This window comes from Ischnura elegans, chromosome 5 (assembly GCF_921293095.1).
Source record: "Ischnura elegans chromosome 5, ioIscEleg1.1, whole genome shotgun sequence".
In the NCBI taxonomy this organism is placed as follows: Eukaryota; Metazoa; Arthropoda; class Insecta; order Odonata; family Coenagrionidae; genus Ischnura; species Ischnura elegans.
The window spans coordinates 73648756-73673935 of NC_060250.1; positions in this window are offsets into that span (position 1 = coordinate 73648756).

Here is a 25180-nt window from a genome sequence, read left to right on the forward strand (position 1 = left end):
CCTCCCAAATTTCATCAAATATTTTAAATTCTTATCAGATTAATACCTTTTGTATCCTTGTAAAGAAGTAAATGTAGTGTATATCCAAATACGTGGATACAAGTCCCAAACGCGAGAGAAGTTAGAGTTGTATTTATAGTAAAGCGTAGCACTCCCAACAAAATATTTTAATATACACTGGAGAACGCCTCTCTCTCCCGGGGGGATATTCCACACTCCCCCGATCCAGGTCATGAACCCTTCCCCCCAAAATTTGATGTTGAATCCGCCCTGACACCCCGACACGGAAGAAGAAAAAACCTAATAAAGAGGAAGCAGAACGGAACGGAAGGTAGGGAAGCACCACGAATCCAAACTACTCGAGGAGCGAAGCAGGAGACGAATTTTGAAAGCCGTACATACACATATCCTCCCGACGCCATTCCTCACGACAAAGTTGCACACATGACGGGAATGCGTTCTGTACGTGCACTGAAGGGGGGGTGTGTGCCTTGCGTTTGAGATGGGTGGGATACAAGGCTGGCTGCAATAGTACGGAAGGGTGGGGAGGGCGGAATACAGGAGCCCATGGGATAGGCTACATGGCCCCGGGACCTTAATTAATAAGCGCACCACTACACACGCAAACCGTCCCCGGGAGATGGTGCAGTGAACCCTAGGGTCGGAAGCCAGTCGCTTTGCAGAGGGATGGCGGAGACAAGCTAGGAAAGACAGTGTGAGTTTCGAAAGTTCCATCCTTGTAGATGCTTCGATAAGTAAACTTATGTGACTATTACACATCCGCAGTGAATCCTCACATAATCTGGAAATTATTTTGATTCGGCTATTATTTTTTTTCCTTTTTTACTGAGTGACAGTTCCAAACAGATGTACTGATTGCTTCGCTAGTAATAGGCATTGAAGTCCAGTACTAATACTGTTGTACTATTTTTTAAACGCTAGATTTAAGAGATACCAAGATTCCGCGTCCAGTTGAGTTAGCTCTAAGACGCCGTAGCCTAATAGAAAGGAACTTTTATGCTTTCACCTTCTATATCACTCTGAACCATGCTCATTAGATGCTCATTAAACAGGGGTAGGAACTCACTCATGACCGTTACCAGCTAAAACACCTTATAAAACACCACACCCAACTATTAAAATCAGCTAAAGACGTCTCAGTGGTGCGAAAAGAGTCGCGGACAAAAAATAGTGGAATAAAAAAATAACATACACAAAATAGTGGAATTGAAAAAATAAATTGTTTCCTCCCAGCGTGAATTTTCACATAAAAGTATTCGCGAATAAATACCGCGCATAAAAGGGTGGAATGGAAAAGCATAAATCGAGATGTACTAGCATGGATTTCCACATTGATCGTCTAAATAAACGGAGCAAATAGAAAGCACCACCCAGTCTCCGGCTTCACATGCTTTGATACACTCGACTCTATTTTTATCGATTGCCCACCGAACATCGCACAAAGGAGAGAGGGTCGTGGGAGTCACTGACGCTGGCTGCAGCACGCTGAGCGCGCGGAGTCGTCACGAGAACGTTCGTTTTCACAATGGATACACGCGAAGAGAGAGAGTGTGTGTGTGCCGTGCTACCACAATTCCCCGAGGGCAGCGTCCCGCGGGTGGGAACAGGAAGCGGGGGAGTATCCCCTGGGGACCGGCGGAGAGTGAATGGCTAGCAGGTGCGGCCTCGCCGCGACGGAGAGTGAGAGAACCCGTGTTTGACAAGGGCAGTGGAGAGGCCCTCGGACGCCACGTGGTCGACGACACAAAAAGCCATCGGGGGACATCATCCGGCGCATCAAGAGGGCTCACGGGACGACAAGTGGAAGCCATGGACGCGATGGCGCCAGAACGGCGCCATCGCGTCCATGGCAATGTTTCAACTTATGTTTTTTTGTAACGATTAATACTGATTAGGACTTCACTTTTTCCCGTCGATTGGTGGCATTGCATTCTTCTCGGAATTTCATCCGGGTAATCTCCTCAACCGCTATCGCTGCCGACCTTTCGATGAAATACTTTTACATCGTCATCAACACCTATGATTCATTTGGAACCATTTTGTACCTTGACGGTTATATTGTAACACCGAAACCTGGGTCGGGAATAAAATTTTATAATCGTGGATAATCGCAAGTGTTTCTTTCAATATTTCATCGAAACGTCGACAGCGTGAGGCATATTGAGGAAATTACCCCGATGGAATCCCGAGAAAGATAAATACCGATTATTCATGGAATAATCGCGGGATAGCCGGTAGTTTGTTTCATATATTTGTTCCATATATTTTGTCCGAGGTCTTCCTTTTCCGTTCTTGCCTTCCACTTGTCCCTCGACGATTGTCTTCATCAGACCATCATGTCTCAAGATATGGCCTATAAGGTTGTTCTCCTATAAGGTTATGCTCATATACGGAAGTGAGGCATGGACAATGACCGAAGCGGAGAAAGCAAGGATAGAGGCCTTCGAAATGTGGTGCTACAGAAGGATGATGAAGATCAAATGGATCAACCGAGTTAGTAACGAAGAAGTCCTAAGATGAGTAGGAGAGAGGAGAGGCCTCATGAAAACCTTAACAAGAAGACGTAACAACCTTATAGGCCACATCTTGAGACATGATGGTCTGATGAAGACAATCGTCGAGGGACAAGTGGAAGGCAAGAATGGAAAAGGAAGACTTCGAACAAAATATATGGAACAAGTAAAGAAGGATGTGAAAGACAAGAAATATGCAGGTGTGAAAAGATAGCTGATAGGAAAACTGAGTGGAGAGCTGCGTCAAACCAATCCTAGGATTGTTGACCAGTGATGATGAGGCGGTAGTTTACCTATATATAGTCATCCGCAAGTGTATTAAAAGAGCGAAAATTTCATAATGGAAAAAATGGTTCATCTTTCTTGGGTTTCGAAGCCAGATCTCCCAATTTGCGCGTTTATAACTGGCCTTTAAAGAACAATTAAACTGCATTGCACTGCTTTAATTTAATCGTTTATTTTCAGAAAATAAGGCCAACTTAGTCAAGCGAAGACACGACTCATTCAAACATTCAACCCGAAGGTATGCTTAATTAGCTGAGAGTAGAGGGTAGAGCTCACCCCGAACTAAACCACAGGCGTGTGAAGTTCATCACACATTCAGGGAAAGGGGGCGAGTGTCTATCCTTAGGCCACCTCGCACATCGAGGACTTAGCTCGAAAGTGTCACAAGGCTACAACCGGGAATGGAACCAAAGACCCCTTTATCATCAGCCAATCACCCTACCCACTAGGCCACCGCGTTTCTCAAGACAAGAACAATAATTTAAAATTTTCAGAGACTAACAGCGAGTTCTTAGCGGGGAGGGGATGGTGAAAACAGTGTTAGAGGGTAGAATGTGGGGTAAACGAGAGAGAGGAAGGAAGAGAATAGGATTTTTAGATAGAATGAAAGGGAGTAGGCCTTATTGTGAATTGGAAGTGCTTGACGGAAGGGGAGGCTGCAAGAATTCTTCTTAAGCACTCCATGGCAACCTATCGTAATCGTATTAATACTTAATCCGATGATTCAAGGGTGATGGAGTGGAATTTTTCCATATTGGAATACATTTTCTATGATTATAAAATTAATTACAACCTACGTTTCAAGGTCACAGCAGCATCTTCAACGATTAGGTCATCTTCAATAAAATATAGTTTTTATATATAATGAAAGGGAGTAAACTTTATTGTGAATTGAAGAGGAAAGTCCATGAAGGGAGAGGAGACCGTCAGAATGCTTCTTCAGCACTCCACGGAAATAGCAACAGGAAAAGCTCCATAATTGGTGGATTACTTTCATAATAACAAACTTTTAATTTTTGACAGAACACGGATAATGGCAAGTGGCCCAAATGTACAGTGGATTAAAATGGAGGAGGAGGGAAATGTCATTTGCGACAGCTGCACAGTTACGCGTGCATCCATTTCTTCGGCCGTGTCCCTTACAAGCGCACGTCACGGTGTCTCGACCTGACATATTGCACGAATTCACCTCAAAGTCACAAGCTTTCCTGGAGTGATACCTACGCTAGTTGCAACGCAAAAAGAAATGCATTCCCCTCGGAGGGCTGTGAGTGAGCGAGCCTTGTTAGCTGTCATCACAGTCGTAAATGACCGAAAGGCGAGTCACCGCAAGAACAGGGCTCACGGGAGGTGGTCTCTGACGTCCATTTATGTGACCAGAGACGTGTTCTTGGGGTGAGAAGGATGGAAACATAACAGGGTTTACTGATAAGGAACGTCACAGCGACGGTAAATAAATTTTCAAATAAAGGCTGCGAATTAAAAAAAAAAAATTTGTAATATCTGCGTGATTCCCTGCGGAAATCAATCCAAAATTTGCTTTCCGTAACAATTTATCATCTTATTATCTGGAGACTGATTTTTGAATTTCAATTCACACAAAAAGAAAAATTTTTCAAAAATCGTGAAAAACACTAACATTGCGATGATGACACATCCGACAACAATGCATCCCTTATTTAATTCTTAATGGATCATATCCAGAGTGGGTATATTACGAAAAGATATCTTCACAATTACAAATTACTATAATCCATTTTTAATAATTATACTGAGGATTATGGCACGACATATGTGACGACGTTAAGTGAATGATTACGACTGGAAAAAAAGGAAATTTAACTTTGAAACTTAACGTAGCATGAGTATCAATTAGTTGTCGATGCAAGGCATCATTCACGTTTTATTATGGATTTTTTTGTATTGAAAATTTTTAAATATAACGTTTATTGATAAGGAAGGTCACACCTACGGCGAACAAATTTACAAAGAAAGGCTACGAATATAAAAAAAACCACTTCCGGTCATTTTCAAGGATTGTGAAAATCACTTTCATTCGAGAGTACGAAAAATCTTATAATCTATCCCTTATTTAATTCTTGATGGATCAAAACCAGAGAAGATATATTGCGACAGTAAATCTTGCTTTTAAAAATAAATACAATCCATTGATAAGACATTATAGAAAGTATTGCATAGTGACACACATTTTGGTTAAATGAATGATTGCGACTGGACTAAAAGAAAATTTTAACTTATAGTTTGCCGACCAGTTTACCAATTATTTGAATATATATTAGTTATCGATACAACGCATAATACACGTTTATGACGAATTAATGTTTTTGTGTTGAACGATTTTTATGTCGGTCGGTGTTAATAATTTCACAAACAGCGTTCACGAACACCCATGCCCTGAATAGGGGCCACCTACCCAGACGGGACTTGAACCAACGACCTACGATTTGGCAAGAGAATACTTTACCCCAACACCAGGGCCAGCCCACGACAGCGAAAATGTACAGAACTAATATTTCATACGCATACACAGAATACGTATAAATAGTAATTGAAGAAGAATTGATATTTGTACACTAACATTACCGGGATTTCTTCTAAAAGTATTTTTTTTCAATAATAGTGCAAAATATCTAATCTTTGCATCGACATTGAACCTCATCCCCTAGGGTTCCGAAGTGAGTGCACTGCACGACTGTATTCTTTGAAGAAATAACACGGGAAACCGTTAAGGTTCTCACGTGTAACTAATACTCTTATTCTTAAATAAATTTTTAAATCATTTAATGGAATGAAGGCGACCGATTCCAAACGTATATGGTCTACAATTCAAGTTAAAAAAGGTTTAAATCTGTTCTTGTATTATAAAAATGATTATGTTATCAAACAACATAGCGTCATTACCTTCATCGCAGCATCGTAAAGGAGAAACTAAAGCAATCACGAGCGGTTGGATAATTTTCCCGTTAGAGAAATGCTATAGTTAATGCATCGTGCTAATATAGAATTTGAATGCATTCTTTGGAACCATTTGACACATCTTTTTCTTGCATTAAGTATTCCCAGGAGAACTAAAAATAATTATAATTATCATAATTGAAATTACTATTAAATTTATTTTTATCTCTATCATTATTAGCATTAAATACTTCAAAACTCAGCTTCTTCTTTTCTGATGATTTAATTAAATGAAGAAAGAAATCATTTTACTTTACCAAAGACCGCAAAAAGGTTGATCTGCGAATTGCAGTGGACCTTACCTGAAAAAAATGAGGATCAATTAATAAAACTCTAATTAAAGAACAGATTATATGCCAAACAAGAATTATGGGTTGAAATTAAAATTATACATAATCACTGTAATTGAGATTTCCCACTTACGGCATCCAGTTTACAGAAAAAGTATTAAACAAATTAAGTTGAGCTTGTTTATACCAGCTCCTTTCAGTAGGAAAAGCATAGATTCCAATGCATCCGACAAGTAGTTTAGCCTTTCATGCATAAAAAACGCTTAACCAAGTTTTAATGAAGTAAAATGATTCCCAAAATAATAGGTCGGACTATAATTTTCGTTTCTATGTTTTTCTGCGATCTTTCGACCAAAGATATTATAAGCTGATAAAGTTTTACTGAAAGCAAATTTTGGATTTATTTCCACCCAGAATTCAAACAAATCTTGGGTTTTAATTCCATACCGACAATAATCAAATCCTTGTCAACTATGTTCTCCAGGAGAAAATCCTTGCCTGAGTGTTTCTCATTTATTATTAGCCACCGATCAGTTATAATATCATACAAGGACTGATCATCTATCACCCACACCTAACGCCTGTGAACATGAAGATTGACGTGATTTAACAGAGGTCATTCTTTCAAGGATAAATAAAATACAAAAATAGCATCATTAATCTCGAATTTCTCCTCACACAATGCCTCCAAGAAAACAATTCAATCAATACGCCATGATTTTAAGGTTCTTTAATACTGAGTGAGAAGTAAAATCTTAACTTCGCGATATTTCAAACAATGAAATGAATAAAACGCATTATTAATAATAAGACAAATAAACGATTGGCAAGGAATCAATGTACCACAAAAGTAAAAACAGCAAAAAAAGGCAAAACATAATTCCATATAGAGTCGGGTCGGATATTTCACGGTGCGATAATTCAAATTAGATGTTAGATACCAAACTCATAACATAAAGAGATACCGTTTGGTATTAACAACGTGGTTTCAATGATATAAACATTCCAGAGATGATTGGACTAATTGTAAAAGTAAAGAATTTGCTTCTGAATACACCAATTAAAGTTTAATCATTTTCCTGATAAGATATTTCATCTCGGGGAAAGTTTTACTGGCCACAATTTTTCATCCCGACTACACGCATGAATTTTCAACAGATCAAAAAATAAAATTGTTTTCCTGTATAGTCTTCCCTTTTTGTGGTTTGCAACATAGATCAAATTTTTAAATGTTTAAAGATAAAATACGGCTTTTATCAGCCATCACTGTTCCAGCACATCCTTTGCAGAGGTTTTGAGTTTTTAATTAATAAACCAACCTGTGGCTGGAACCAACAATTATTCAATGCAATCGAGCAGAAATGATTTAAAGATGAATGGCAGTCAAATAAAGTCATTTCATTCGTTGTGAAGCCATCAACGACTTCCATTACCGAGTCATTTACGTGACATAAACGTAACAAATCATTTTTCATTTGAAGTCGAATGTGGCTTTTAAAAACTGTCTATCGATCATACTTAGTGACAAACGAGTTGAACACATTTAACGGTACTTAAATACGCGAGGGGAACATGAAATACTTTTTATACAAAAATTTCCTAGCAGCATGAATAGGCAGTAAAACGGTTACGCTTACTTAGAGCATCCATCTGTAGACCTTCGTCCACATGAATTCTGCGTAAACAAGAAAAGAAAGAGGATGCACCGGCAGGAAACATGAGACGAGAGGTCATTAAATCTACTCATCTCACTGCTCGTCCTAAGGTGGCCGCATAACGAACTGCATGCATGCTCAATGCCCCCTCTTGAAGCGAAGACAAATTACAAGGAGGAAATCGCCGGAGGGATTCGTGTTGTAATACTACCTCGTTTAGAATGTCCACGAAGGTGGATCTGTTAAGCGATAAGGTGCCCTTATTTTCACAGTGAGAAAGATAACAGAATAGAGAGCACGGCACATTTTTCCTGAGCATCTTAAGGTTTTAAAATTTTCGGATTCTTACCAAAGAGACGGCTTATTTTTCTACCGGAGTCGTGAATTTAAAAAAAAAGATTAGCAACGAGATACCCCAGATGTAAAGGATAAAAAGAAAGGAAAAAGAAGACAAGGAAAAGAAAAGGGTCATTTTTATTCATCCGACACCGAAGGACATAGGTGATTGAACGATCTACGGTCGTTGAACAGTTGAAAGAAAATAAATTCCCCAAGGCCTTACTCTTTGCTGAGCAAAGGTGGGAGGGAGGGAAGTTTCAGAGCTGACAGTGGGGTAATGCACGAAAATTAAGCTAAAACAGTATGAAACAAAACAAACGCGCAGCTCACTCACTCACCTAGCAGATTTTTTCCTAAGGAAAAAATTACCGCGTAGGTCTCAATCACATACACTCATTCAGGTTAGCGAAGCTTCAGCTTACACCGGTGGTCCACTCACACACAAGAAATGGAGAAAATTATAAAATTGGAAAATCACGCTCACACTCATTCACCTCGTGAATTTGCTCTAAGGAACAAATTTCCGCGAAGGTCCCAATCACACACACATGCAGGTTTGCGAAGCTTCCTCTTTTGCGAGTGACTCACTCACACGCAGGAAACAGACAAAATGTAAAATTAGGAAATTCACGCTCACATTCACTCACCTAGCAGACTTGTTCTGAGGTACAAATTACCGCGTAGGCCTCAATCACACACACATTCAGGTTTGCGAAGTTTCTGCTTACGCCAGTGACCCACTCGCACACAAGAAATAGACCTCTACAGACCTAGGCATTGAATGACCATCAACGACTTACATTACCAAGTAATTTACGTGACATAAGCACAACATTTCATTTTTCATTTGACACCATAGGTCGCTAAAAAAATCTCCATCGACCACACTGAGTGACGGATGTATAGTTGAACACATGTAAGGGTAATTAAATACGCGAATTAAACGTGAAATACTTTTGCTACAAAACATTTCCGAAACATTTTCCCGGAACATCTTTTGGTGTTAAAATGTTCGTATTCTGACCGCGCAGAGGAGACTTATTTTTTCACCATGACTTAAAAAAAAAAACAGACGAAAAACGAGATAACGAAGGAGTAAAGGATTAAAGGAAGATAAAAATAAGACAGAAGGGGTCATTTCAATCCATCCAATACCGCATGGCCATCAACGACTTCCATAGCCTAGTCATTTACGTGACATAAACATAACAAATTAGTTTTTTATTTGAGGTCGAAGGTCACTAAAAAAACTGCCCATCAACCATACTGAGTCATAGGCATTTAGTTCACCATATTTAATGGTAATTTAACACGAGAGGTGAATATGAAATAATATCGCTATAAAATTTTCAAAAAATGTTTCAAAAGCATATTTCGGTTTGAAAATTTTCGGATTCTTACCGCGAGGAGGCGACAAAAAAAATGCAAAGCGAAAGAAGATAAAAGATGAGATCACGACACATTTTTCCGGAACATCTTTGGGTTTAAAAAAAATTCGAATTCTTACCGCGAAGAGGCGACTTATTTTTTTTACCGAAGTCGCAGATTCGAAAAAAAAGACGAGCAACGAGATACCGCAGGAGTAAAGGATGAAAGGAAGAGAAAAAGAACACAGGAAAAAAAAGAAAGGGGGTAATTTCTATTCATCCGACATCAAATGGCGACTAAAGGCTTTTAAACGCTCGGTAATAAACTTGAAAAGATACCGGCCGCGGGCGTAGCAGGAGAGAATAATCACGTACGGACGTTATCCACCCTCTCCTCGCCCTCGGAGGGTTTTTACAGGCGAAGAGGACCGGCGGGAAAAAAGAACCTTGGTTGGGAGGCTACAAAAAAAGTAAGGAGGATCAAGAGTCAGGAAAGAGAGAGAGTGAGGTAGATGGAGGAAGTGGGCAAGAGGTCATCAGAGGCGGGCCCGGAACTAGGGTGGGGCAGGGGGGGCAAGTGCCCGGGGTGGAAGATTTCAGGAGGGGGGGGCGGAAAAATTTGAAAATATTTTTTTATGCGAATATTCCGGTGAGAAAAAAACATCCGCCTTGACCGGGATAAGAACCCGGATCCCCCATTTTCCAATTGATTGTTGTAGGGTCCATTCTAGCCAGTTGAGGTACTGAGGCGTTACTCCCTGTGGAGATTTGTGGACTATAGCGGACAAACTACACCAAAAATTTCCTCGGTAGCTTATCGCTTTCCCAGGGTTTTTTTCTCTGCGGAATTTTCGCACAATTTTTTGCATCGCGGGTGACTCCATAAAAGTTATCACCGCAACTACTCCCGGTATACTAAAATAAAGATTTTTTTTTATTAAAAAAATTTTTTGTTATTTAATTTTTCTAATTAAATTATTTACCAATATTTTTAATTATAAACTATAAATAATTATATTAATAAAACCTGTTTATAGCAAACATACGGTGTGTGATTTCAACTAATGCATCTCAATAGCTTACCCTCAGTATCGTATCGATCGTATTCCGTACGTATATTCCGAATCCGTATCGTATTTTAGTGTTAGGGGGTAGTTTAGTTTAGGGGGTAGGAGGACCAGGGGCCGGACCTGGTCAAACGGACCTCACTCCGGCTGCAAAGTGTTCGCAAGACCGTATCTGCCGAGACACCGCGACACGACACCGCAAATGGGGAGTCGTACGAGCAAAAAATAAAGGGAACCATGGAGAAATGTGGGAAAGAAAAGGGAGGAAAGTGGGAATTGCATTTTTGGAGGAATTAATCAATCCCAGGCTCACGGGGTTATAGCATCCTGAATCGCAAGATGCACAAGAGATACTTACAACAGAGGGTGTCAATAGTTAGGTGATCAGATTTATATGAGCCAACTGGGGAACCGCTGAATTTGGGAAAATAGAACGGAGGGAATAAAAAGAATGTATTTTAAGGAAAAAAAATTTGTCAAAACCAGTGATATTTGAATAAAATTCAGTAACTCATTATTAACTTTGTGGTATTCCATTATAAGTTTTCTTGGATATTACACTATTACTTGTACCGCTGCTTTTAAAGGATTGTAATATCCAAGATATTTGATTAATTTAAATACATACATATTTTCTTTCATTTCAAGGATTTGTTACAGTGATAAATCCCATCCATTTCATGATCGGCGGCTGAATAAAAATCAATAAAACCCAACGATAGATGTTAAAGGAAATTAAAGGATACGTAATTGCAAAGGCGGATCTAGGGGGGGGACGGGGGCAGGTGCCCCCCCCCCCCCATGCCCTTAAAAATATGCAAGATTTTTAATACGGTCCCATTATCAATGCGTTCGTTTTGTATTACAAGGCATCCTTGTGCCACCAAGAACAAAACTCTGGATCCGCCCCTGCATATTAGACCAATTATGTTTTTACTTTCACATGCATGACACCACATTATCTCTACGAACCGATAAAATTTTATACTATTCAATATTCTATGCCAAATATTTTATAGTACACCAAAACCTGACCATACGTTAGGCTAGTGCTCCAATTAAATTCTACACTATGACCAGAGATTATTCAAGTTATTATCTTTTTCCTAAGCAGGAGTATCAAAAAAAGAGAAGTAAAGAAGAATTTTAACCTCCTAAGTAGATATATCCCAAGAGTTGAAGCAGAGCGTTTTCGAGAATAAGGCATCATAATATTCTCCCACTTCATAAATACACTCTCTATTGCTTAAAATCGAGAGAATTTAGAATAGCTATTACAATTGTCACTAAAAAAATCATCAAAACGTGGACAATACCTTGAAACCATAAAATCATTTTCTACAGTAAGAGATAACATTACTTGCAAAATAAGGTGTAAAAATTTGGTTTTCAGATTTAAGGGGCATACAGGTCAACAGCCGAATTTGGGAAAAGAGAGGAGAGGGACTAAAAATAAGGTATTTCGAGGAAGAAATTAACCAGGAACGTCTGAATAAATTTAAATGCCTTTTTTATTTGTTTCCAATGATTTCTTTCTACAATTAATCCCTATCATTTCATGAAATCCCTGAAAAATTTTCCGACGGCATCATTTCATTCTAAAGCGCAACATACATACCATAAACTGCAATGCTACGTTAAGATCACCAAAAAATGATTCAACCTGCCTAGTAAATTTGCGATCGTGGTGAGAGTGAACTCGACCACGGAAGTTGGAAGCTGGTAGTGAGGACATGCCATCCCTAGTTCTCCTTTCTCCAAACCTTCACCTCCTATCTTTCCGTCACCTCTTAAAAATATCCCACCAAGGGAGAAAGGCAATTCACCCTCCCCTCCATCAAGGCAGGTCCACCCCATCCCTCTCCGCCATCTCGTGAGCACGTGAAACCCCTCCCCCAATCCGATCGCTCCCCCCTCCTTCCCCTCCATCCCTAAGCCTTTAATCTTCCTCCCCTTCCAGAGGAGGTTGGAGCGAAGCCAGGATAACCCCAGAGGTCGCACCCGCTCACACATCTTCCGCCGAAAGACAGCCGCACCCTCGCCGCCCACTATCCCGTCTTTCTTTCTTTCTTCCTCACCGAGAGACCAACTCTCCCACGCTTTCTCATTTCTTTTTACGCCGAAGAATTCGCAGAGCACTGAGTTTTCTTACCAGGATTAGTAATGGAAAAATGAGGGTCGAAAAAGATTTTTAAACTAGATGAGAAGCTAAACTTTTCAACAAAAATCGACATTTGAACGGAAAGATCAATTGATCGAAAAAATCGACGCTTTTTAAACAGGTTTTACAAAAAATGCTTACTATTCACTTGAAAGCACTAAAAAAATACCAATTCATATCCAGAATCCTTACACAGTCAAAAGTATTACCACAATATAGAAAGAAAAATATCGATAAAAATCGATTTTCAATGGTTCACATTTCGATTTTTGTTGAAATGTTGAGTTTTTTACTTCGATAAAAAATCAATTGCTCGAAAAACGACTACGACCGATATTTTTTCCATCACTACTCTGGCACAAAAATAAGAACCTACGGAAGCCGTGAGTCGCAACTCAGCGACTCTGGTGATCGTCTTCCCAGCTAATGACCACCTACGCTTCCGCTAATACAGCATTCCTACATTTTTTTACCTAAGTGAAGATGTCCTCTTCTCTACCCCTATCAATCCCTCTCTTCCCATTTTGAACGAGGAAGCTAGATTTCACACCACCTCTAGCTCATCGGTCTCCATTTCTCCACGTCGAGTGTGTAAGGCTAGAACTGGGGGATGGAGGAGGATCCAAAGGTGAGCAAGGAAGAAGGAGAGTCGACTTAAGGGGAGATGCTAGTGGCTGCGGTTGGTCCTGCAGCTGCGAGGGGTTTTTATACCAAACCGACCGACCCGACGAAAGAGTGCGTGAGTGCGGTGAGTGTGTGGCTTAATCCTCTTAGCTACTTGGAGTGGTATCGGCGAGAAATGCCAACGGTAAGTAAATTAAATGTAACATATTAGAGAAAAAAAATTTTAGGTCATCTTTTGGTATATCAAGATTCTGTTTTCTATTTAATATTATTATTGCAATTTTTAACTATTTTGCATAAATATCCTATATTTTTTCAAGAGTTGAACTGCTGACTAAATATTAATTTGAAAAATTAATTACCTCAAAGCTAATATTTCGGCTCTATTTGGCTGAGAAGCAAAATCAGATGGCACATTATAATATAAACAGAAAGATACGATTAATTTTAACACAAAATATATTCATCCACAATTAGTAACCAAAATTTATTCCAAATCCGAAAGGCTCGCATGCTAATGGAAAAGTACACTTTGGGGTAATTAATAATTGCAGATATAAGCAGCAATCCCAAATTCCTTCCCAATTAGACCCAATTTACAAACATCAAATTTAATAGAAGACAGTAAGCAGCGCTCTCAGCTTTCCTGGCAACGAGATCCTGATTAAAAACATCAAATTTAATAGGAGACAGTATGAACGCCTCAGATGTTAAGGGAAAATGCACTCCATTCGGAAGGCATGCCCACGAAATGACTCCTTGTTAGGCGCGATGATAACAGTTTGCTTTCTCACAGTTGGAACGTTGAATTTATTCAAAACGGACGTGCAACTGCAAATGGATGAATTGAAACAATAGACTGTCACATGGGAGGCTGCGTGTGAATGCGGAGCACAGAATGAGATATTTCCATTTTTAACGCTCGCGTTGACATTGACAGCGGAACAAATACAGACACCCCATTCACTTCAACCCCTTAACTGTCATGCGGCCTATTCCATTTCCCTCGCCTACTCCAATTTTGCCCTCGAGTTTTCACAATTGCCCACGCAGCATGCATGTTTGCACCCACGTGCGCTATGTTTTACTCGCGACAATAGTTCCGGCTCCAAATGCCTAGAAGCACTCACAAGGAAACGCGTCAGTGGAGGTTGGATCCCATTAATGAAATAGCACTTTCTTTCCATAAAAGCAGTCGCTGCTATTACTCAAACAGCAGGAAAGGAAATAAAAATTTGAACTGTTCAACAACTTCCCTTCAGCATAACTAACATTATAAAAACGTAGGTAAATCTTTAAAAAATTGGTTTAACTTAACCTCATCACGCTAAATAGGCATATGTTCAATTTTTATTTCGAATAGTTCACATGCAAATTGCAATATTCTCGCAGCCCGGCGCTATTTATAGCCCTTTCTTCGCACTCAATATTCATAAATTTACTAAAATATTTAATGAAATATACGCATATACTATAATATTCCGGTCAACCTGCAAGTTCAATTTCTCAATTGCTATAAAAAATCCAAAGCTAATAATTACATACAGTGATGAATTAAGGCATAAATAAAAAATTATGCTAAAAGAAACATTATAACAACGAGCTTCCATCTAGAGAGTGAGAGGTTGTATGATATTAAAATTATAAGCGTAAATATGAATAAAGAAATGATAAAAATGAAGACAATACAATTCATAGCATTAATCTTATCACTGTCCTTATCGTTTTTGCCTAGCCTCTTCTTCTCTTTAAGGCTTAGATTCAAAACTAAAAGCTAGGATTCATTAAATATATTTTGTAACTTAAGCGGATTTAGGAGGGGGCACAGGGATACGTTGCCCCCCCCCCCCCCAGACGCTTAAAACATGAGCGAAATTTTTAATTCAAGTATAAAAAATTTTATTTTAATATGAAAATTATGAATATTTACATATTAATAACTTTTATATTGAAATATTGAGTATATTTCGCGGAGCCATTCTTGCATGCAGTTTTTAATCCCAAATACGAGAAGACCATTTGCCTATCAGACACTGGTGCCGCCCCCCAGAAAAAAAAACCCTTGATCCGTCCCCGCATAATATCCTTTTCTAAGGAATATGATATGAAAATTGACAGGAAGAAAGCCAAGATACTACCATGCGGGAGATATGACACTGTGGTCGATATTCGCCTCAGAGGAGAATGAGTGGAGCGAGTCATTTACCTAACTTACCAGCTATTAGCGTTAGAGCACCATTACTATGAAACGACACCATGAAGCACTAAAGAATAACAGGGTGATGCACTGAATAGTTGAGGCTTTAACTTGGTACAAATTCATTATAAGGTTAGGAAAAAATAACAGCTTTGCTTTTCTACAAACACACTTACATTGTGGTCAGCTACTTTAGTTACACCGTAACATTCTCATGACTTGAGAATGATGCAGAGTATCGAAACTTGTTGACCACAATATAAGTGTGTCTGTAGAAAAGCAAAGTTGTTATTTTTCTATCCTTAGAACACAGTGGATGGCCACGTAATTCTACACAGCATTTAACTTGGAAACATCCTGGGAAGTATAACTGAAGGAAAAGTCCCCAAGAAGGCTAAAGAAAAAGTACCTAGGACTGATCAAGAAGGACACGGGGAAGAAGCACCTTAGGGGAAATAAAAGTACTGACGTTCGATTGGAAGAAATGAAGTACTTATATCAATCTTAGGATTGCAAAAATTTGCATTTTTGTCGAATGTTTCTCAGTATATAAACCTAGTAACTTCATATGAGCTTTCAATATGCACCCAATGTTTCGCTGAAGTAACCAAATAATACAGATTCCAAATTAAGATAATAAAATCCTGAAATCATCGAACTCTTATAACGTAAAAACAAGTGGAAATTCGACAACTCAACATTAATTGACGGACTAGCCATATATCCCAGGGGTCTTTCTTCTAATCAAGTCACTTTCTCAGAATCTCGGAACGGAGGCTCGCTCATCCTTTCTTGTCTCCCCACGAGAATAGCATAGCGCTGCATTAGTAAGCAAGCAGCGATGGATCAGGCTAGCATCCGAGAGAGTAGCGTCGGAGCAAACAGCAATCGTTCCACAGCGGAAACAAGTGGTAACATCCAAGCAGGCACGCACCCATTGATAGCACATCGGATGGGAAATCTGCCACAGAGTCCATATGAACGCATGCACTCCACTCACTAAACATCCATGCAAACTTCCACCTTCTTCTCCCTCCCACCGTCACGTCGGGTGCCTAGCTATTCGTCAACTCCATGGTCAAACAATGAACCTAAACCCCTACCTCTCTTAGCAATATCTCTTCAATCCTCCAGGTTAGTCACTTTTATCATATGGGTTCATTTGCCATTGCTTCTATTCACTTACATACTCACTAGGCCGCTTGAACAGGCGTTTGACGGGGTATGTTATGACACCGGCCGTTATTTAAAAAATGAGATTAAATTCAAAGCAAAACTAAGAGCTGAAGATACTTTAGATACTGAGTTTCGCCAAGAATTCATTCAAGTTCTTCACCGGACTGTTGAAGAACGACCATCCGCACGTATCCATTCCACAAAATATCTCTCTAATTTCACCGCTTCTGCTGGATATAGAATCATTGTGAGGTTCAAAAAGAGTTCTCGGGTTTTCCGTCGGGTCCATGGCTTGATTGGTATCGAAGTTTCGAAATCTCTGTCTCGTGTCCTTAATGTTTAACGTTTAAAATCTTCTTCTTTTAATGGATAAGTTTTCTGCTTACAAAAACAAAATATTATTCACACATCACAGAAAAATACGCGCCAAAATTATTTTTTGGCGCGCATTTGTCTGTGCGCGTATTTTTAACTGGCAGGTTGGGATGAACATGGTTTACCGGATCAGCTTTGATCGAGTCAAATAATGAGAAAGATAAGAGAGATATTTGGAAAAAAACAACGCGTAAAAGGGGAGAAGGGAAGTCCAGGGAGATTTGCGAAAAGGGAAACGCTTGGAAACGAAGGGGGCATTCGCGGCCGCCTTCGAAGAGGGAACCACACGGAAAGGGAAGAAGAATTGAATTGAATATGGTCTCTTTTGATGCGAGACTGAGGCTAAATCAGACCCCTTATCCACCCTTTAGGGGGCCTCCCCTACGAGATGGAGAGGTTGTTGGGTACGGGATTATGGAAGAGATAAGGCGGAATGACCTCAGTGGTGCCGACTCCATGGGGCCTGAGGGGGCCCGAGCCCCCCTCAAAAATTCGTTATGGGTGTGAGTAAAAATGTGTCAGGCTTGTTAATTTTCCCCGGAGTGTCCAGATATCGAGATTAGAGTTATCAGGGTTCTAATGTTGATCATATGACTCCTCTATAACGCTTAAAAAACTTAAAATTCACCACTTATAAAATTTCCCCGGGCGGGTTTGGGCCCCCTAAATATTTTTTTGGAAGTCGACATCCCTGAATGCCCTAAAATGCTAGAGTTGAATGAAAAAAAAATAAAATAGAAAGGTTTAAGTTCTCTTTTAAACACTCTTTCATGAGCTACTACGCTAGCTACATGTTCTGAGTAAGTTAATTAAAATGCACAAGGTAATTACCCACACCGTACGCGAGCCATATTGCCGATGCAAAATTCTCTGCAGGAAAATTATTGCCTGGGGCTGCAATAGCAGGACATATAAAACTCCTCCAGGCATAAAAAGTATGTAAACCAAATAAAATTGCAATATCAGCCCTCAAACACTCTCACAAACGAATCGAGCCAATTAAACCGTATACTCAGCAACTAAAAACAAATATGTATATGCTCGCAAAGTAGCATTACCACTAGTCAATTAGGAACCATTACATCGTACTCAATACAAAATGGCGCAGTTGATTTCTGAGCGCGTCGAAGGCTACGGTCAAATCGCACCGTACCACTCATTAAATTGAATGAAACATAATTAGTTGATAAAACAGAAAGAATATCATTTTTAAGGTACGCAAATGAAAAAATGTATCAATTATAAACCACTAAATAAAACATGGGAGTTTAAAATTATTTAAAAATTTGAGCGGTTCAGAAATAAATTGCTCACGTAAGAGCATACGTAAGATCCCCGAAGACTGTTTCCAAGGCGTTAATTTGGTGTTCCATTCAAGAGGATCCGTAGGCACTCATCACACTCTGTCAGTATGATTCGCACACTCTGAGAGGAGACCCAGGTAACACGCCACTTGTTGTTCGGCTTCGTTCGAAAGGCATGGGTGACTCAGGGCAGTATTCTCAATTCTCATGACAATGACCACAGTTTCTTCCCATTGGATTCTCCTGAAATCCTTCACAGCTGAAGTTATGCGAGACATAAAGTATCCCAGAAAAAGTTGTGCCGCCACCAACGTTGGCCGAGAAAATTGGTGCATTTGTTATGGTAAATTATTCCCGATGCCAATGGAAATTCGAACACATCACATCGCCTTCACCGTGGATCGCCTGAAGCTCCGAGGGTATCGTTTGACCTCGGCCAAGCGCAAGAGAAACTAAGAAGAAAAAATGGGGAGGGGGAAAGTCATTTTAAAAGCATTGAATAGGATTATCCCATGCATCGCCACGCACCAGTAGGCCGGCGCACCGCGGAGCTTCTTTTTCAAAAATGATCCAATTTAGGAACTCGTGGTCTCAAAAGATGCGAATTCGTGAGATAATTTTTTTTAATTCATGTTCGTGCGACGCTGGGTGCCTGAGGCGCCTATCCGTCGCACGATTCTAAATTTTTTAACCAATTTTTTTCACCAATGCGCACATATTACACGATGTATATGATATCACTGAGGTTGATGAGGATGATATCACTGATGAGGCTGTGATGAGCATATGAGGCCACAAGCAGTCCAAATCGTGCGCTCAGCGTCACAGCCTTGTCCAGTAGTGTCCACAAATATACAAAGGGAGGAATGACGCTTCGGTAGCTTGGTTCGAATCCTAGTCAATCCTAGATTTTTTTCCCTGTAGGTTTTTCGCACAATTTGTGCATTGGGGTGACTCCCGTAAAATTTATCTCCGTGGCTAGTCTCGGCATACTTAAAACTAAATTCTAACAGTTGCACTTAGCACAAGAAGACGTTAAATAATTCATTAGTACATTAAAAAATGTCTTAAAAATCATAATAAATATGAAAATTAGGGAAATTACCAGACAAATTTCATAATTATTAACAAAAGAACATCGTAACTTCAGTCTTAACAAGCTCAGCAAATTTGCATGAAAGGGTGTTCACATCATTATTGAAGGACTGGATTGCTCGCACCTTAATTTTGATTTTTATCCCCGATGGATGCCATTTGATACGAGGAAATAATTTGTCTATAATATAAACCAAAAGAACTCGTTCCGACAGGCACAGTCGCGAGTCCACCTCCTTAAAGAAAGATTGTTCGCGGGAGAGAATGGCGAATAGTGAGGGATCACCCTTGAGTTTAAGAGAGGAGGCCATTCTTGGCACTACACAAGAGGAAACGCTTTCTTTTGGCGAAGCAGAGACGCATAAATTACGGCATCAAGAGAAGTAAATTCTTCAGCCGATAAAACTGATTCACCGGGGAGTGCGGCGGAAGTATTACACGTCGCGGATGAATAGAAGATGAGAAAGGAAAAATAGAACGGTTGCTGGCATCTTAGCCGAAGAGGGCAGACGCGGAGTGAGTGCGCTCGAGTTCTCAAGAGAAGCAAGCACTGTCCTCATTACGATCGATGGTGAACCGTGTTAAGAGCATATGTAATGCGAGGCGAAGGAGAAATGTGCTCTGCCAATGCCCGCGTGCTCCATTTCGTCTGATGATAAGTACATTTCTGGAGTGACGAAATGCAGTGGAACCGGAGGAGAAACCACTGTATCCAGAGGAAAAGAATATTCCGGGGATGCATCACACCGTGGCGGTCGTATTTCATCACTGCGACGAATTAATTGCTCAAAAATTATGTGTTTTTATACCTTGATAATGACAGTGTACTGTCGAAACATGGGTCGATAATTAGAACTCCTGTGGAACATGCAAAAGTGTGTCTTCATTATGTTTCCTGTCACCAAGTTCCACCAAGTATCGCCTTCCAGCCTTAAGTTTATAACTGATAATTCACGCTTGAAACCTTACCACCATGGAAAATGAAAGCATAAACATTGCAAGGTTCACTAATATACTAAAAAAAAGCACGACCCAGGTTTCATAAAATAGATATACCTTCAGGTTACAATTTGAACATAAAGCATAATGGAAAATAAAAGAATAATCTTTTTAAGACTTATTATTATGTTTAGAAAAGCACGACCAGCACGACTACCCTAATAATAATAATAGATTTTCAAACAATGGATATACCAGTACCATTCAAATTTCTGTCTTCATCAAATACGATGCGACCGACTGTTGATATCAGAGGAATGAAATGTCTCGTACCTAAATATACTCAGCCACGCTTGAGACATACAGCAATAATGATGGCAAGGTAATTAATCCTTCTGTCTCCGAAAGAAATTCATATTTTTGTTTCACAAAGAACAGAATTTTCATACCATTTTTACTACGCACAATAAAAGCAAAAGTAGATTCAATCATGAAACTGGCCATTCCTTCACTTCCTTGTAAAAATTCATGCCTTTTTCGCTCTCAATTTTTGAAAATACATCACAATCCGCTGCCAATAATGCTTCTAAAATAGCATTTCATTTCAAAATGTTTCCTCAACCTCGAGTCACGTCCTAATGCATTTGTAAAATGCTCTAAAGTCGTAATAGATTCACCACAATGCAGTTACTTATCATCGCCGCTATAGGCGAAGAGAGAGAGCATGAGGCAGTGTGAATTGGAAACCATAAATTTCCCATCACGATCCCGTCCTATAAGCCTCAGGCTCCAGGGAATTTCGATATTCGGCAGGGCAACAATATTTGTACGAGGAGTCAAGGGCCCTTTTGAATCTGGCAAAGTCTAAAACACTGGGGTCATAAAAATTAATATGCACCGGGAAAAGTCCCATTGCTTGTTGGCTAGGATATCTATAGGGTAAAATAGAAAGCGAAAACCGATACTTTAAAAATACAGGGTTAAACTGATAGAAAGAGAAATTTACGAAGATAAGTTAAAAATATGGTCAAAATAGCAGGAAATTGAAGTGAAAAGAAGAAGTGAAAATATTTCAACATGACCCTACTCTGATTTCACTAAAATAGAACCTGATTACTGAAAATAAAAAAATAGAATGAGAATGCTATACTAGGTGGACTGACAATTCAAATATGTCAGTGAGTTCAGATCAGATATAAATTATAATGTCATATGCATTAAGCGTTTATTATTTAGTAGAAATATCCATAGTAAAAAAAAGAAAATAGCCGAAAAAAGAAACGATTATTTAAATGATATCCTCGTATAGCTTTTAGTTGTGTTTTCTTCCATTCCATTCTAAATATTTCAATAAAATTTTCTGTACCAACTACGGGTGACAAAAAAATAAATGGAAAAATAACTGTGTTAAAATTATCATAAAAAACGTTCATTTAATTCATAACATGCTTCAAGTATTAAAATGATTCAATTCACAAATACACAGGAATGCACTTTATTCTAGAATTAATGAACTGGAAATTATCAGTCCTCGTACCAACTCAGTTAACGGAATCACAATTGAGGAAAATAATGTATACGCCTTAGAAGTTCTCATATTAATCTCCATTGATGCATAAATTAATCGCCGCCATAAAATATTAATTATGCACAAAACTATTTTTATCAAAATGCTCCTTCCCTACTTATATTATTCATACCAAATTAATTACAAACTTCATAACTGAAGCAAACCTTTTAGCTCCCTAGCGATAACACGATAAAATTGACGTGATTAAACAGTTAAGAGCACACGTGCCCTTCGTACAGTGTCCATAATAATTAATGTGCTGTGTTGATTAACTTTTCTTGGTCATGATATAAGCGATATTAAGGAGCATCCCAAGAGTGACGCCCTGACGTATGCAAAAAATCTATCATAAAAACGTACCCTTAGTCACGGTAGACTGTTCACCTTGATTCTACTATGCTGTCGAAACGAATATTGGTGTTAACTAACCCCGTTTTAAAAAAAATGACGTATTCCAAAGCCATCATTCCCGTGCGTGACGTAGAAAAATGTTGATAAAAATTGCGACTACATCGAGCTGTGTGAATATGAGGACGTGCATGGTAATATGACATCGCACTTTATGCGGGAGGGTTCATATTACTGCATAATGGAACACATCATGCACGATCCCTCAAGAGCTAGACATACAGGAAATGAAAATAAGGAGAGATGAATCAACAGAAAATTGATTCTTTCTTCCATTACGAGGCGTAATGATGCAAAAATTTGTATACGATGACTTTCCTAAAGCGCCATAATACATAATCCGATGCACCAATTACTACCGCTTTCTAGCATCCTAGTTTTTCCTCATTATAATTCCGACTTCTGTTTCAATCGGTAAAATAATATGAATGCGCTAAAGCTGATGATTCTGCAACTTAGAATTCCCGCAGCAAATCAAGGTAATCGGGTAATAATAATAATAAGTACGCTTGAAAAGTACTTCACCCAAATTCGGGCATTTCGCAGAATGTTCTCAAGCACCAATTAACGCGACCAAGCATTCAAACTATTTAAAATTCGCATTTAAGGAAACATTGATATTTACGCACATTTAAAATTTTGATTTCATTTTGAAACATTGATTTCTGATTTAAATCCTGATCCCTCAAAGCTCCACCCAGAAAGTTGGTTTAAAATAGAGTTCGAATGCTCCAACAAAGCTGTTGGAAAGTGAATCACAGAATCAGGATTGGCTAAGGGGATACGGATTCGAATCTGGGCATATTTATTTATTTCCATTGCTCCATAAACAGCACATTAACGGCCTTTACAATGAGGAATTAGCAATAACAATGAAGGACATTTACACAAACCCATGCCCTGGATAATGGTAACTTACCCAGGCGGGATTCGAACCCGCGACCTCTTCTTTGGGAGGCGAGGACTATACCCCGCCGCCACCGAGGCCGGCCAAATGATATTTCATGATAAATATCCAATTGATATTTCACGGAGGATGTCATCCTCATGTGATTATCGGATAAAAGCGTAGGAAAAACAGTTTTCCCCAACTTTCTTAGGCGAGCAACAACCAACGCACCAAGAGTTTTTCTCACTTTGCGAAACCACTGTCATCCCCCATGGCTCGCAAGAAAATCCCCTCCCGCAATTCCAATCGCACGTAGTATAGTGCTCCACCCCAATATCTCCCCAAAGCGAAAGAGCACACAGGGCTCCGTCTGTCGCCATGGACTATTGGGAGATCCGGATTGGGAGATTCGAATCCCGGCTGAGCCAAACGATATTTTCATAGCGAATATCAAACTTGGAGTACATCAAGAATATGGCGGTTGGGCGTTATACCTATTGACCTTTTGCCGTTCCGCAAGCATTTTATTAGGCGGCACCACTAGGAAGCTGCATCTTGTTCAGTGTGATTTTCGACATTAACCGTGGCGAAAGTGGTCTTTCTGAGTGGACAGTCGTCTCGCGTGCGTTAAATGTGTGGTAAAAATGATTTATTGGCTCAGCTACATACTAATTCCATGTATATCTTCGTGAAAATTGGTTTAATATGACTAGTGGCGCCGCGAGTGGCGATTTTAAAATCTGATTTTAATGCGCGCGGAGCGACAACAATTGAAGCGGCGGATTTAGGAATCCTCTGACATACCTAATATTTGGGGCGAAGCCACTCTCAACCCCCGTTTACCCCGAGAAAATCTCTTTCCGCAACCCCGTACGAAGTAGGTACGTGCTCCACGCCAATGTCTCCCCAAGCGAAAGAGAACACAGACTTCCTTCTGTAGCCCAGAAGCTGTGCGGGTCCCATATGGAACAGGATGTTATAATTATAGCGAGAAATCCCCACCTCTCCCGAGCGAGACTGGCGAGAAACGTCCCTTCCACTCCATCGGCTGAATCAGCGGGGTGGGTGAACTGCAGATCGCTGGCGCCGCTGTGACTACGACAGAGAAAAGGAGAAAAATAGGGGAGTGAGCTAAACTTCCGACTTTCCGCGAGCTAACGCGCCGTGAGAGGATAATTGCGCGACGAAATGTAACGCACGGTGGCGCTGTGCGTTGGTTGAGGAAAACTGGGATCGAGTGTCGAAGTCACTGCACTGAGATCCTCCTCTCTTCAATCCCGTATGCTTCTTTTTTAATTCATTCTTCCGCGACGGATTACACGCAGTTGGTTGGTTGGTGCCAAAGACGTAGAACGGGGCCAGTTATATCATTAGTAGTAAGGAAACGTTGCTCGAATTCGTAGAAGTCACATCCTACGAGTGGTATATTGCAGCCTGGGTTGAATTTTCCTATAGACTAACTAGTCTTAAGACTAGGGTCTCAAGGTCAAGAGGAGGTAAATTCATTTTTTCAACTAAATTAAAATTACACTATTCTAAAAACATTGAAAACTAACCAACTTAAAAGTAGATGCCAATATTTGGTTGAACTCTTTGACATGAAACAATCACAAACACACTATTATTGTATTTTTCACAAAATTATGATAAGTCTCACCCAGATTTCGACACTGCCACCTATATCCTTACACGTTCGAGAATGACATAGAGTACAATGTAAAACTAATGTGAGACTAACAAATATTTTAAGAAACATACAATATAAGTGTATCTGTGGTTATGTTTTAGTAAACACTAAACCACTTAACCGAAGTTAAGGAGAACTATTACGCACTTGTCTAATAAACAAACATAAAAATGATAGATTGATAGATAGAAAAATATTTATTGTTCACGAAAAAATCCATAAGAACAAAAAAATAAATTACA